Here is a 12298-nt window from a genome sequence, read left to right on the forward strand (position 1 = left end):
TTTCCTTCATTTCCGTCCTGGAGACATCAGAAGGAAAAGGTAATCTAATCGAGACTGTGATTGGTGAAATTGACTTTTTATGGCCCGTTCTTATGATGTTCTTTCTATCTCTCTTTTCAGCATTGTCTGGAAAGTGGTGGTGCACTAACGCTGCAGTATGTTTGAAAGAGTAGTTTGGAATTGCCCTGTTGTTAGTTGTGAGATTACTTTATGACTCATGCCCTCGGACTGTGACACATTTAGCATTCATGCATCTCTCTGTCTGAAAATGCATTCGGCATGCCAGTTTTGTTTGTGTTCCGTGAAAAATGCTTTCTGTTTTGCGATTCGCTCAGCACATTACGAGTTAACAGGGTTTCTGAGGTAACTTCGAGCAGCAAAACTCCTCAATTGAGGTCTGGGAAAATTTCACGGAGTATGGTCAGTCGGGGCAAAATTAAGGAAGTCGTTCGTATCTGCAGTGTTTCACAATACTACCTTTCCCGTGAGCAGTCGAACAGACTAAACGATTGTGCCACAGACTGCGATGGAAAACTCCGCTAAAAAGTAATCCTTTAAAGCCAGTGTTAGCAACAAGACGTTATGGGGGTACACGGCGTGGAAACAGATATTTAGGTGTATCTCATCCATGCTCACCACATAACCAAAATTAAACAAGTCCCGTTCCCCAGCATTTGGCCCCAATCCCTCTAAACCCATCCTGTCCAGAAACTCATCCGATTACCTTTGCAATTTTCTGAGTGTAATAGCCTCCTCCACTTCCTCTGGGAGCTCATTCCATACACGCACAACCTTCTGTGTGGGAAATGTGCCTCAGGTCGTTTGTCAATTTCAGCCCACTCACCTTAAACCTATGCTCTCGAGTTTTCAACTCACCCCAATTTGGGTAAAACACAGAAATACTCAGTTTACAACCCTTCCATAAGATCATATCGCAGCCGTTACGCTGCAGGGAAAGTCGTCCCAGCTTATTCCACCTCGCCCTACGGTCCAAACATTGACGAAATCATTGTCTATATATTGTCATCAATTTCACGTGTCTTTTTTAACGTTTTCAAGATGTCAATTACGCTGGACAACAACGAGCAATTGGAAACAGAAAGGTGAAACGGAGAATGGCTTCAACTTTCAGTGCTGGATGCCACTGCGCCGCAGGGCGGCGACCGCGGCTGGTTTCTGTAGTGTAGTGGTCATCACGTTCGCCTAACACGCGAAAGGTCCCCAGTTCGAAACTGGGCAGAAACTGCTTTGTTCGTCAACTGCGGCCTTTTACATGGACAAGAACGGAGCTTTCTTGCTTGCTTTCCCATCTGCAAACCTGCCTTCGAATTTGCTTGAAAGAATCTGCTCTCGTAGTGAAATGTAAGGCAACTCCATTTAATTACTGTGTAAAGCATTATAAAGTTTTTCTCCAACCTGGTTCTGATGCATATGCCATTCTGTTTGAGAGTGTCCTTGCCGCGTTCTGATCCTTCCACGAAAAGCAGTACCGCATTTGCATTCCTTGCGTAGGCGGACCGGTTCAAAGGCAGGTCACAGCGCACCACGGATTCCTGAACTTGTCTGTCTGTCAAATGTACCCCAAAGTCGTCTCTGAAAGGCCTCATTTGGAAGCTGTCTGTCGTTATTCAACGCGCGAGAGTTGGTACCAGATTCCTGAATCATATTTTGGGGCAGTTCGCACGTTAGTGGCTCATTCAATCAGCAACAGCAATGAAATAATTTACACTCTCAGAGGAACCTTTGAACCTGTGCTTTCATAGCGCCGCTAATATTAAGGTGCGCCCCGAGATCTAAGCCATGTTGGAACTGAAACGGAGGAATCGACAGAGAGGCTACAGAATGACATCGCATCCATTTGGTTTTCTTTAAATCACTGACGAGCAGGAAAATGTAAAAGGGGAGAGCGAGTGGGGAAGTGAGGCGGTTGCAGCTCTGGTAAAAGTCCTTCTTTGTGATTCACTCCGCAAACAGAGACTTGAAGGTGACTCAGAGGCGTGTGAGCTCTTCACATCGAGATCAGAAAGCACTCAAGGGCAGTTAGCACCTCTTCCGGAGTGGGGGTGGGGTGAGGTAATTACCTTTTGACTTCTGTTACTATGTTCAGAAACTGCCTTTTCGATTGACTTGAACAGAAACTGCATTTCCAATAAGCACCATGGAAGTTAGCAAAATTTATTGAATCGCTTCTCGTCGATTGCCGCACAGGTTTCCGACTCAGTTGGTATCCACGTGGCTCATGTCCAGGAGTGAACATCTCTGCAGCAAATTGCACGGTTAAAGTAAAAGGCACGGAAAGTGGCATCTCGAACCGGCCCCGAGGTCAGAGCATGCTCACAATGTGATCTGTCGTTCTCGGATTGTAATGCGACCTCCGGTTTTAGGGTGGAGAACATTCTTTGGGACCCTTCTTCTGCAAAACAGACACAGTGACTGAATAAATGCTGCACGGTTTGATGTGGAACACGGCCTGCTCAGCTTTGTGCATTTTCCCTGTAGTCAGGTGTGTTTCGTGTTCCGTGTAAACGTGAAAGTCGTCCTGTTTCGAGCAATGTGTGAAATCATTCAGCAAAGCAAGAATCGAAATTGTAGTAATGTCTAGCAGCTCATGGTTATTTGACCGAAGTGTCCAAGTGTCTCTGCTGTCAAGATCGCGTTCGCCTCCCGCGCGGAAAATCGCAAACAGCTCTGCTGTTCCAAAGCGATTTGTGCTTTTACTGGAACCGAATGGAGACTATTATTTCATCGCTGTTGTGAAACAAAGTCCTGCGGTGACTCGACTCGTCGTTATTTGGTTTTTTGTCCAATGGGAAAATCGTTCCAATGAATTTCGGTGTCATATGTTATTGAATTTCTCCCATTTCCTTCATTTCCGTCCTGGAGACATCAGAAGGAAAAGGTAATCTAATCGAGACTGTGATTGGTGAAATTGACTTTTTATGGCCCGTTCTTATGATGTTCTTTCTATCTCTCTTTTCAGCATTGTCTGGAAAGTGGTGGTGCACTAACGCTGCAGTATGTTTGAAAGAGTAGTTTGGAATTGCCCTGTTGTTAGTTGTGAGATTACTTTATGACTCATGCCCTCGGACTGTGACACATTTAGCATTCATGCATCTCTCTGTCTGAAAATGCATTCGGCATGCCAGTTTTGTTTGTGTTCCGTGAAAAATGCTTTCTGTTTTGCGATTCGCTCAGCACATTACGAGTTAACAGGGTTTCTGAGGTAACTTCGAGCAGCAAAACTCCTCAATTGAGGTCTGGGAAAATTTCACGGAGTATGGTCAGTCGGGGCAAAATTAAGGAAGTCGTTCGTATCTGCAGTGTTTCACAATACTACCTTTCCCGTGAGCAGTCGAACAGACTAAACGATTGTGCCACAGACTGCGATGGAAAACTCCGCTAAAAAGTAATCCTTTAAAGCCAGTGTTAGCAACAAGACGTTATGGGGGTACACGGCGTGGAAACAGATATTTAGGTGTATCTCATCCATGCTCACCACATAACCAAAATTAAACAAGTCCCGTTCCCCAGCATTTGGCCCCAATCCCTCTAAACCCATCCTGTCCAGAAACTCATCCGATTACCTTTGCAATTTTCTGAGTGTAATAGCCTCCTCCACTTCCTCTGGGAGCTCATTCCATACACGCACAACCTTCTGTGTGGGAAATGTGCCTCAGGTCGTTTGTCAATTTCAGCCCACTCACCTTAAACCTATGCTCTCGAGTTTTCAACTCACCCCAATTTGGGTAAAACACAGAAATACTCAGTTTACAACCCTTCCATAAGATCATATCGCAGCCGTTACGCTGCAGGGAAAGTCGTCCCAGCTTATTCCACCTCGCCCTACGGTCCAAACATTGACGAAATCATTGTCTATATATTGTCATCAATTTCACGTGTCTTTTTTAACGTTTTCAAGATGTCAATTACGCTGGACAACAACGAGCAATTGGAAACAGAAAGGTGAAACGGAGAATGGCTTCAACTTTCAGTGCTGGATGCCACTGCGCCGCAGGGCGGCGACCGCGGCTGGTTTCTGTAGTGTAGTGGTCATCACGTTCGCCTAACACGCGAAAGGTCCCCAGTTCGAAACTGGGCAGAAACTGCTTTGTTCGTCAACTGCGGCCTTTTACATGGACAAGAACGGAGCTTTCTTGCTTGCTTTCCCATCTGCAAACCTGCCTTCGAATTTGCTTGAAAGAATCTGCTCTCGTAGTGAAATGTAAGGCAACTCCATTTAATTACTGTGTAAAGCATTATAAAGTTTTTCTCCAACCTGGTTCTGATGCATATGCCATTCTGTTTGAGAGTGTCCTTGCCGCGTTCTGATCCTTCCACGAAAAGCAGTACCGCATTTGCATTCCTTGCGTAGGCGGACCGGTTCAAAGGCAGGTCACAGCGCACCACGGATTCCTGAACTTGTCTGTCTGTCAAATGTACCCCAAAGTCGTCTCTGAAAGGCCTCATTTGGAAGCTGTCTGTCGTTATTCAACGCGCGAGAGTTGGTACCAGATTCCTGAATCATATTTTGGGGCAGTTCGCACGTTAGTGGCTCATTCAATCAGCAACAGCAATGAAATAATTTACACTCTCAGAGGAACCTTTGAACCTGTGCTTTCATAGCGCCGCTAATATTAAGGTGCGCCCCGAGATCTAAGCCATGTTGGAACTGAAACGGAGGAATCGACAGAGAGGCTACAGAATGACATCGCATCCATTTGGTTTTCTTTAAATCACTGACGAGCAGGAAAATGTAAAAGGGGAGAGCGAGTGGGGAAGTGAGGCGGTTGCAGCTCTGGTAAAAGTCCTTCTTTGTGATTCACTCCGCAAACAGAGACTTGAAGGTGACTCAGAGGCGTGTGAGCTCTTCACATCGAGATCAGAAAGCACTCAAGGGCAGTTAGCACCTCTTCCGGAGTGGGGGTGGGGTGAGGTAATTACCTTTTGACTTCTGTTACTATGTTCAGAAACTGCCTTTTCGATTGACTTGAACAGAAACTGCATTTCCAATAAGCACCATGGAAGTTAGCAAAATTTATTGAATCGCTTCTCGTCGATTGCCGCACAGGTTTCCGACTCAGTTGGTATCCACGTGGCTCATGTCCAGGAGTGAACATCTCTGCAGCAAATTGCACGGTTAAAGTAAAAGGCACGGAAAGTGGCATCTCGAACCGGCCCCGAGGTCAGAGCATGCTCACAATGTGATCTGTCGTTCTCGGATTGTAATGCGACCTCCGGTTTTAGGGTGGAGAACATTCTTTGGGACCCTTCTTCTGCAAAACAGACACAGTGACTGAATAAATGCTGCACGGTTTGATGTGGAACACGGCCTGCTCGGCTTTGTGCATTTTCCCTGTAGTCAGGTGTGTTTCGTGTTCCGTGTAAACGTGAAAGTCGTCCTGTTTCGAGCAATGTGTGAAATCATTTAGCAAAGCAAGAATCGAAATTGTAGTAATGTCTAGCAGCTCATGGTTATTTGACCGAAGTGTCCAAGTGTCTCTGCTGTCAAGATCGCGTTCGCCTCCCGCGCGGAAAATCGCAAACAGCTCTGCTGTTCCAAAGCGATTTGTGCTTTTACTGGAACCGAATGGAGACTATTATTTCATCGCTGTTGTGAAACAAAGTCCTGCGGTGACTCGACTCGTCGTTATTTGGTTTTTTGTCCAATGGGAAAATCGTTCCAATGAATTTCGGTGTCATATGTTATTGAATTTCTCCCATTTCCTTCATTTCCGTCCTGGAGACATCAGAAGGAAAAGGTAATCTAATCGAGACTGTGATTGGTGAAATTCACTTTTTATGGCCCGTTCTTATGATGTTCTTTCTATCTCTCTTTTCAGCATTGTCTGGAAAGTGGTGGTGCACTAACGCTGCAGTATGTTTGAAAGAGTAGTTTGGAATTGCCCTGTTGTTAGTCGTGAGATTACTTTATGACTCATGCCCTCGGACTGTGACACATTTAGCATTCATGCATCTCTCTGTCTGAAAATGCATTCGGCATGCCAGTTTTGTTTGTGTTCCGTGAAAAATGCTTTCTGTTTTGCGATTCGCTCAGCACATTACGAGTTAACAGGGTTTCTGAGGTAACTTCGAGCAGCAAAACTCCTCAATTGAGGTCTGGGAAAATTTCACGGAGTATGGTCAGTCGGGGCAAAATTAAGGAAGTCGTTCGTATCTGCAGTGTTTCACAATACTACCTTTCCCGTGAGCAGTCGAACAGACTAAACGATTGTGCCACAGACTGCGATGGAAAACTCCGCTAAAAAGTAATCCTTTAAAGCCAGTGTTAGCAACAAGACGTTATGGGGGTACACGGCGTGGAAACAGATATTTAGGTGTATCTCATCCATGCTCACCACATAACCAAAATTAAACAAGTCCCGTTCCCCAGCATTTGGCCCCAATCCCTCTAAACCCATCCTGTCCAGAAACTCATCCGATTACCTTTGCAATTTTCTGAGTGTAATAGCCTCCTCCACTTCCTCTGGGAGCTCATTCCATACACGCACAACCTTCTGTGTGGGAAATGTGCCTCAGGTCGTTTGTCAATTTCAGCCCACTCACCTTAAACCTATGCTCTCGAGTTTTCAACTCACCCCAAATTGGGTAAAACACAGAAATACTCAGTTTACAACCCTTCCATAAGATCATATCGCAGCCGTTACGCTGCAGGGAAAGTCGTCCCAGCTTATTCCACCTCGCCCTACGGTCCAAACATTGACGAAATCATTGTCTATATATTGTCATCAATTTCACGTGTCTTTTTTAACGTTTTCAAGATGTCAATTACGCTGGACAACAACGAGCGATTGGAAACAGAAAGGTGAAACGGAGAATGGCTTCAACTTTCAGTGCTGGATGCCACTGCGCCGCAGGGCGGCGACCGCGGCTGGTTTCTGTAGTGTAGTGGTCATCACGTTCGCCTAACACGCGAAAGGTCCCCAGTTCGAAACTGGGCAGAAACTGCTTGGTTCGTCAACTGCAGCCTTTTACATGGACAAGAACGGAGCTTTCTTGCTTGCTTTCCCATCTGCAAACCTGCCTTCGAATTTGCTTGAAAGAATCTGCTCTCGTAGTGAAATGTAAGGCAACTCCATTTAATTACTGTGTAAAGCATTATAAAGTTTTTCTCCAACCTGGTTCTGATGCATATGCCATTCTGTTTGAGAGTGTCCTTGCCGCGTTCTGATCCTTCCACGAAAAGCAGTACCGCATTTGCATTCCTTGCGCAGGCGGCCCGGTTCAAAGGCAGGGAAGAAGCTGCTGCGCAGGTGTCACAGCGCACCACGGATTCCTGAACTTGTCTGTCTGTCAAATGTACCCCAAAGTCGTCTCTGAAAGGCCTCATTTGGAAGCTGTCTGTCGTTATTCAACGCGCGAGAGTTGGTACCAGATTCCTGAATCATATTTTGGGGCAGTTCGCACGTTAGTGGCTCATTCAATCAGCAACAGCAATGAAATAATTTACACTCTCAGAGGAACCTTTGAACCTGTGCTTTCATAGCGCCGCTAATATTAAGGTGCGCCCCGAGATCTAAGCCATGTTGGAACTGAAACGGAGGAATCGACAGAGAGGCTACAGAATGACATCGCATCCATTTGGTTTTCTTTAAATCACTGACGAGCAGGAAAATGTAAAAGGGGAGAGCGAGTGGGGAAGTGAGGCGGTTGCAGCTCTGGTAAAAGTCCTTCTTTGTGATTCACTCCGCAAACAGAGACTTGAAGGTGACTCAGAGGCGTGTGAGCTCTTCACATCGAGATCAGAAAGCACTCAAGGGCAGTTAGCACCTCTTCCGGAGTGGGGGTGGGGTGAGGTAATTACCTTTTGACTTCTGTTACTATGTTCAGAAACTGCCTTTTCGATTGACTTGAACAGAAACTGCATTTCCAATAAGCACCATGGAAGTTAGCAAAATTTATTGAATCGCTTCTCGTCGATTGCCGCACAGGTTTCCGACTCAGTTGGCATCCACGTGGCTCATGTCCAGGAGTGAACATCTCTGCAGCAAATTGCACGGTTAAAGTAAAAGGCACGGAAAGTGGCATCTCGAACCGGCCCCGAGGTCAGAGCATGCTCACAATGTGATCTGTCGTTCTCGGATTGTAATGCGACCTCCGGTTTTAGGGTGGAGAACATTCTTTGGGACCCTTCTTCTGCAAAACAGACACAGTGACTGAATAAATGCTGCACGGTTTGATGTGGAACACGGCCTGCTCAGCTTTGTGCATTTTCCCTGTAGTCAGGTGTGTTTCGTGTTCCGTGTAAACGTGAAAGTCGTCCTGTTTCGAGCAATGTGTGAAATCATTTAGCAAAGCAAGAATCGAAATTGTAGTAATGTCTAGCAGCTCATGGTTATTTGACCGAAGTGTCCAAGTGTCTCTGCTGTCAAGATCGCGTTCGCCTCCCGCGCGGAAAATCGCAAACAGCTCTGCTGTTCCAAAGCGATTTGTGCTTTTACTGGAACCGAATGGAGACTATTATTTCATCGCTGTTGTGAAACAAAGTCCTGCGGTGACTCGACTCGTCGTTATTTGGTTTTTTGTCCAATGGGAAAATCGTTCCAATGAATTTCGGTGTCATATGTTATTGAATTTCTCCCATTTCCTTCATTTCCGTCCTGGAGACATCAGAAGGAAAAGGTAATCTAATCGAGACTGTGATTGGTGAAATTGACTTTTTATGGCCCGTTCTTATGATGTTCTTTCTATCTCTCTTTTCAGCATTGTCTGGAAAGTGGTGGTGCACTAACGCTGCAGTATGTTTGAAAGAGTAGTTTGGAATTGCCCTGTTGTTAGTTGTGAGATTACTTTATGACTCATGCCCTCGGACTGTGACACATTTAGCATTCATGCATCTCTCTGTCTGAAAATGCATTCGGCATGCCAGTTTTGTTTGTGTTCCGTGAAAAATGCTTTCTGTTTTGCGATTCGCTCAGCACATTACGAGTTAACAGGGTATCTGAGGTAACTTCGAGCAGCAAAACTCCTCAATTGAGGTCTGGGAAAATTTCACGGAGTATGGTCAGTCGGGGCAAAATTAAGGAAGTCGTTCGTATCTGCAGTGTTTCACAATACTACCTTTCCCGTGAGCAGTCGAACAGACTAAACGATTGTGCCACAGACTGCGATGGAAAACTCCGCTAAAAAGTAATCCTTTAAAGCCAGTGTTAGCAACAAGACGTTATGGGGGTACACGGCGTGGAAACAGATATTTAGGTGTATCTCATCCATGCTCACCACATAACCAAAATTAAACAAGTCCCGTTCCCCAGCATTTGGCCCCAATCCCTCTAAACCCATCCTGTCCAGAAACTCATCCGATTACCTTTGCAATTTTCTGAGTGTAATAGCCTCCTCCACTTCCTCTGGGAGCTCATTCCATACACGCACAACCTTCTGTGTGGGAAATGTGCCTCAGGTCGTTTGTCAATTTCAGCCCACTCACCTTAAACCTATGCTCTCGAGTTTTCAACTCACCCCAAATTGGGTAAAACACAGAAATACTCAGTTTACAACCCTTCCATAAGATCATATCGCAGCCGTTACGCTGCAGGGAAAGTCGTCCCAGCTTATTCCACCTCGCCCTACGGTCCAAACATTGACGAAATCATTGTCTATATATTGTCATCAATTTCACGTGTCTTTTTTAACGTTTTCAAGATGTCAATTACGCTGGACAACAACGAGCGATTGGAAACAGAAAGGTGAAACGGAGAATGGCTTCAACTTTCAGTGCTGGATGCCACTGCGCCGCAGGGCGGCGACCGCGGCTGGTTTCTGTAGTGTAGTGGTCATCACGTTCGCCTAACACGCGAAAGGTCCCCAGTTCGAAACTGGGCAGAAACTGCTTGGTTCGTCAACTGCAGCCTTTTACATGGACAAGAACGGAGCTTTCTTGCTTGCTTTCCCATCTGCAAACCTGCCTTCGAATTTGCTTGAAAGAATCTGCTCTCGTAGTGAAATGTAAGGCAACTCCATTTAATTACTGTGTAAAGCATTATAAAGTTTTTCTCCAACCTGGTTCTGATGCATATGCCATTCTGTTTGAGAGTGTCCTTGCCGCGTTCTGATCCTTCCACGAAAAGCAGTACCGCATTTGCATTCCTTGCGCAGGCGGCCCGGTTCAAAGGCAGGGAAGAAGCTGCTGCGCAGGTGTCACAGCGCACCACGGATTCCTGAACTTGTCTGTCTGTCAAATGTACCCCAAAGTCGTCTCTGAAAGGCCTCATTTGGAAGCTGTCTGTCGTTATTCAACGCGCGAGAGTTGGTACCAGATTCCTGAATCATATTTTGGGGCAGTTCGCACGTTAGTGGCTCATTCAATCAGCAACAGCAATGAAATAATTTACACTCTCAGAGGAACCTTTGAACCTGTGCTTTCATAGCGCCGCTAATATTAAGGTGCGCCCCGAGATCTAAGCCATGTTGGAACTGAAACGGAGGAATCGACAGAGAGGCTACAGAATGACATCGCATCCATTTGGTTTTCTTTAAATCACTGACGAGCAGGAAAATGTAAAAGGGGAGAGCGAGTGGGGAAGTGAGGCGGTTGCAGCTCTGGTAAAAGTCCTTCTTTGTGATTCACTCCGCAAACAGAGACTTGAAGGTGACTCAGAGGCGTGTGAGCTCTTCACATCGAGATCAGAAAGCACTCAAGGGCAGTTAGCACCTCTTCCGGAGTGGGGGTGGGGTGAGGTAATTACCTTTTGACTTCTGTTACTATGTTCAGAAACTGCCTTTTCGATTGACTTGAACAGAAACTGCATTTCCAATAAGCACCATGGAAGTTAGCAAAATTTATTGAATCGCTTCTCGTCGATTGCCGCACAGGTTTCCGACTCAGTTGGTATCCACGTGGCTCATGTCCAGGAGTGAACATCTCTGCAGCAAATTGCACGGTTAAAGTAAAAGGCACGGAAAGTGGCATCTCGAACCGGCCCCGAGGTCAGAGCATGCTCACAATGTGATCTGTCGTTCTCGGATTGTAATGCGACCTCCGGTTTTAGGGTGGAGAACATTCTTTGGGACCCTTCTTCTGCAAAACAGACACAGTGACTGAATAAATGCTGCACGGTTTGATGTGGAACACGGCCTGCTCAGCTTTGTGCATTTTCCCTGTAGTCAGGTGTGTTTCGTGTTCCGTGTAAACGTGAAAGTCGTCCTGTTTCGAGCAATGTGTGAAATCATTTAGCAAAGCAAGAATCGAAATTGTAGTAATGTCTAGCAGCTCATGGTTATTTGACCGAAGTGTCCAAGTGTCTCTGCTGTCAAGATCGCGTTCGCCTCCCGCGCGGAAAATCGCAAACAGCTCTGCTGTTCCAAAGCGATTTGTGCTTTTACTGGAACCGAATGGAGACTATTATTTCATCGCTGTTGTGAAACAAAGTCCTGCGGTGACTCGACTCGTCGTTATTTGGTTTTTTGTCCAATGGGAAAATCGTTCCAATGAATTTCGGTGTCATATGTTATTGAATTTCTCCCATTTCCTTCATTTCCGTCCTGGAGACATCAGAAGGAAAAGGTAATCTAATCGAGACTGTGATTGGTGAAATTGACTTTTTATGGCCCGTTCTTATGATGTTCTTTCTATCTCTCTTTTCAGCATTGTCTGGAAAGTGGTGGTGCACTAACGCTGCAGTATGTTTGAAAGAGTAGTTTGGAATTGCCCTGTTGTTAGTTGTGAGATTACTTTATGACTCATGCCCTCGGACTGTGACACATTTAGCATTCATGCATCTCTCTGTCTGAAAATGCATTCGGCATGCCAGTTTTGTTTGTGTTCCGTGAAAAATGCTTTCTGTTTTGCGATTCGCTCAGCACATTACGAGTTAACAGGGTATCTGAGGTAACTTCGAGCAGCAAAACTCCTCAATTGAGGTCTGGGAAAATTTCACAGAGTATGGTCAGTCGGGGCAAAATTAAGGAAGTCGTTCGTATCTGCAGTGTTTCACAATACTACCTTTCCCGTGAGCAGTCGAACAGACTAAACGATTGTGCCACAGACTGCGATGGAAAACTCCGCTAAAAAGTAATCCTTTAAAGCCAGTGTTAGCAACAAGACGTTATGGGGGTACACGGCGTGGAAACAGATATTTAGGTGTATCTCATCCATGCTCACCACATAACCAAAATTAAACAAGTCCCGTTCCCCAGCATTTGGCCCCAATCCCTCTAAACCCATCCTGTCCAGAAACTCATCCGATTACCTTTGCAATTTTCTGAGTGTAATAGCCTCCTCCACTTCCTCTGGGAGCTCATTCCATACACGCACAACCTTCTGTGTGGGAAATGTGCCTCA

The 12298-nt window shown here is 45.7% G+C and overlaps 4 non-coding genes across 4 annotated transcripts; all 4 read left to right on the forward strand.

Annotated features, from left to right (window-relative positions):
- Positions 1–1172: 1172 nt before the first annotated feature.
- Positions 1173–1245, forward strand: trnav-aac (transfer RNA valine (anticodon AAC)). Its single transcript has one exon. It is a non-coding gene; the product is annotated as a tRNA-Val (tRNA).
- Positions 1246–4032: 2787 nt separating this feature from the next.
- On the forward strand, positions 4033–4105 carry trnav-aac (transfer RNA valine (anticodon AAC)). The gene has a single exon. It is a non-coding gene; the product is annotated as a tRNA-Val (tRNA).
- Positions 4106–6892: 2787 nt separating this feature from the next.
- Positions 6893–6965, forward strand: trnav-aac (transfer RNA valine (anticodon AAC)). Its single transcript has one exon. It is a non-coding gene; the product is annotated as a tRNA-Val (tRNA).
- A 2808-nt stretch (positions 6966–9773) lies between these two features.
- Positions 9774–9846, forward strand: trnav-aac (transfer RNA valine (anticodon AAC)). Its single transcript has one exon. It is a non-coding gene; the product is annotated as a tRNA-Val (tRNA).
- The last annotated feature ends 2452 nt before the right edge of the window (positions 9847–12298 follow it).

The sequence above is a fragment of the Chiloscyllium punctatum genome, unplaced genomic scaffold (assembly GCF_047496795.1).
Source record: "Chiloscyllium punctatum isolate Juve2018m unplaced genomic scaffold, sChiPun1.3 scaffold_156, whole genome shotgun sequence".
NCBI classification, from domain to species: domain Eukaryota; kingdom Metazoa; phylum Chordata; class Chondrichthyes; order Orectolobiformes; family Hemiscylliidae; genus Chiloscyllium; species Chiloscyllium punctatum.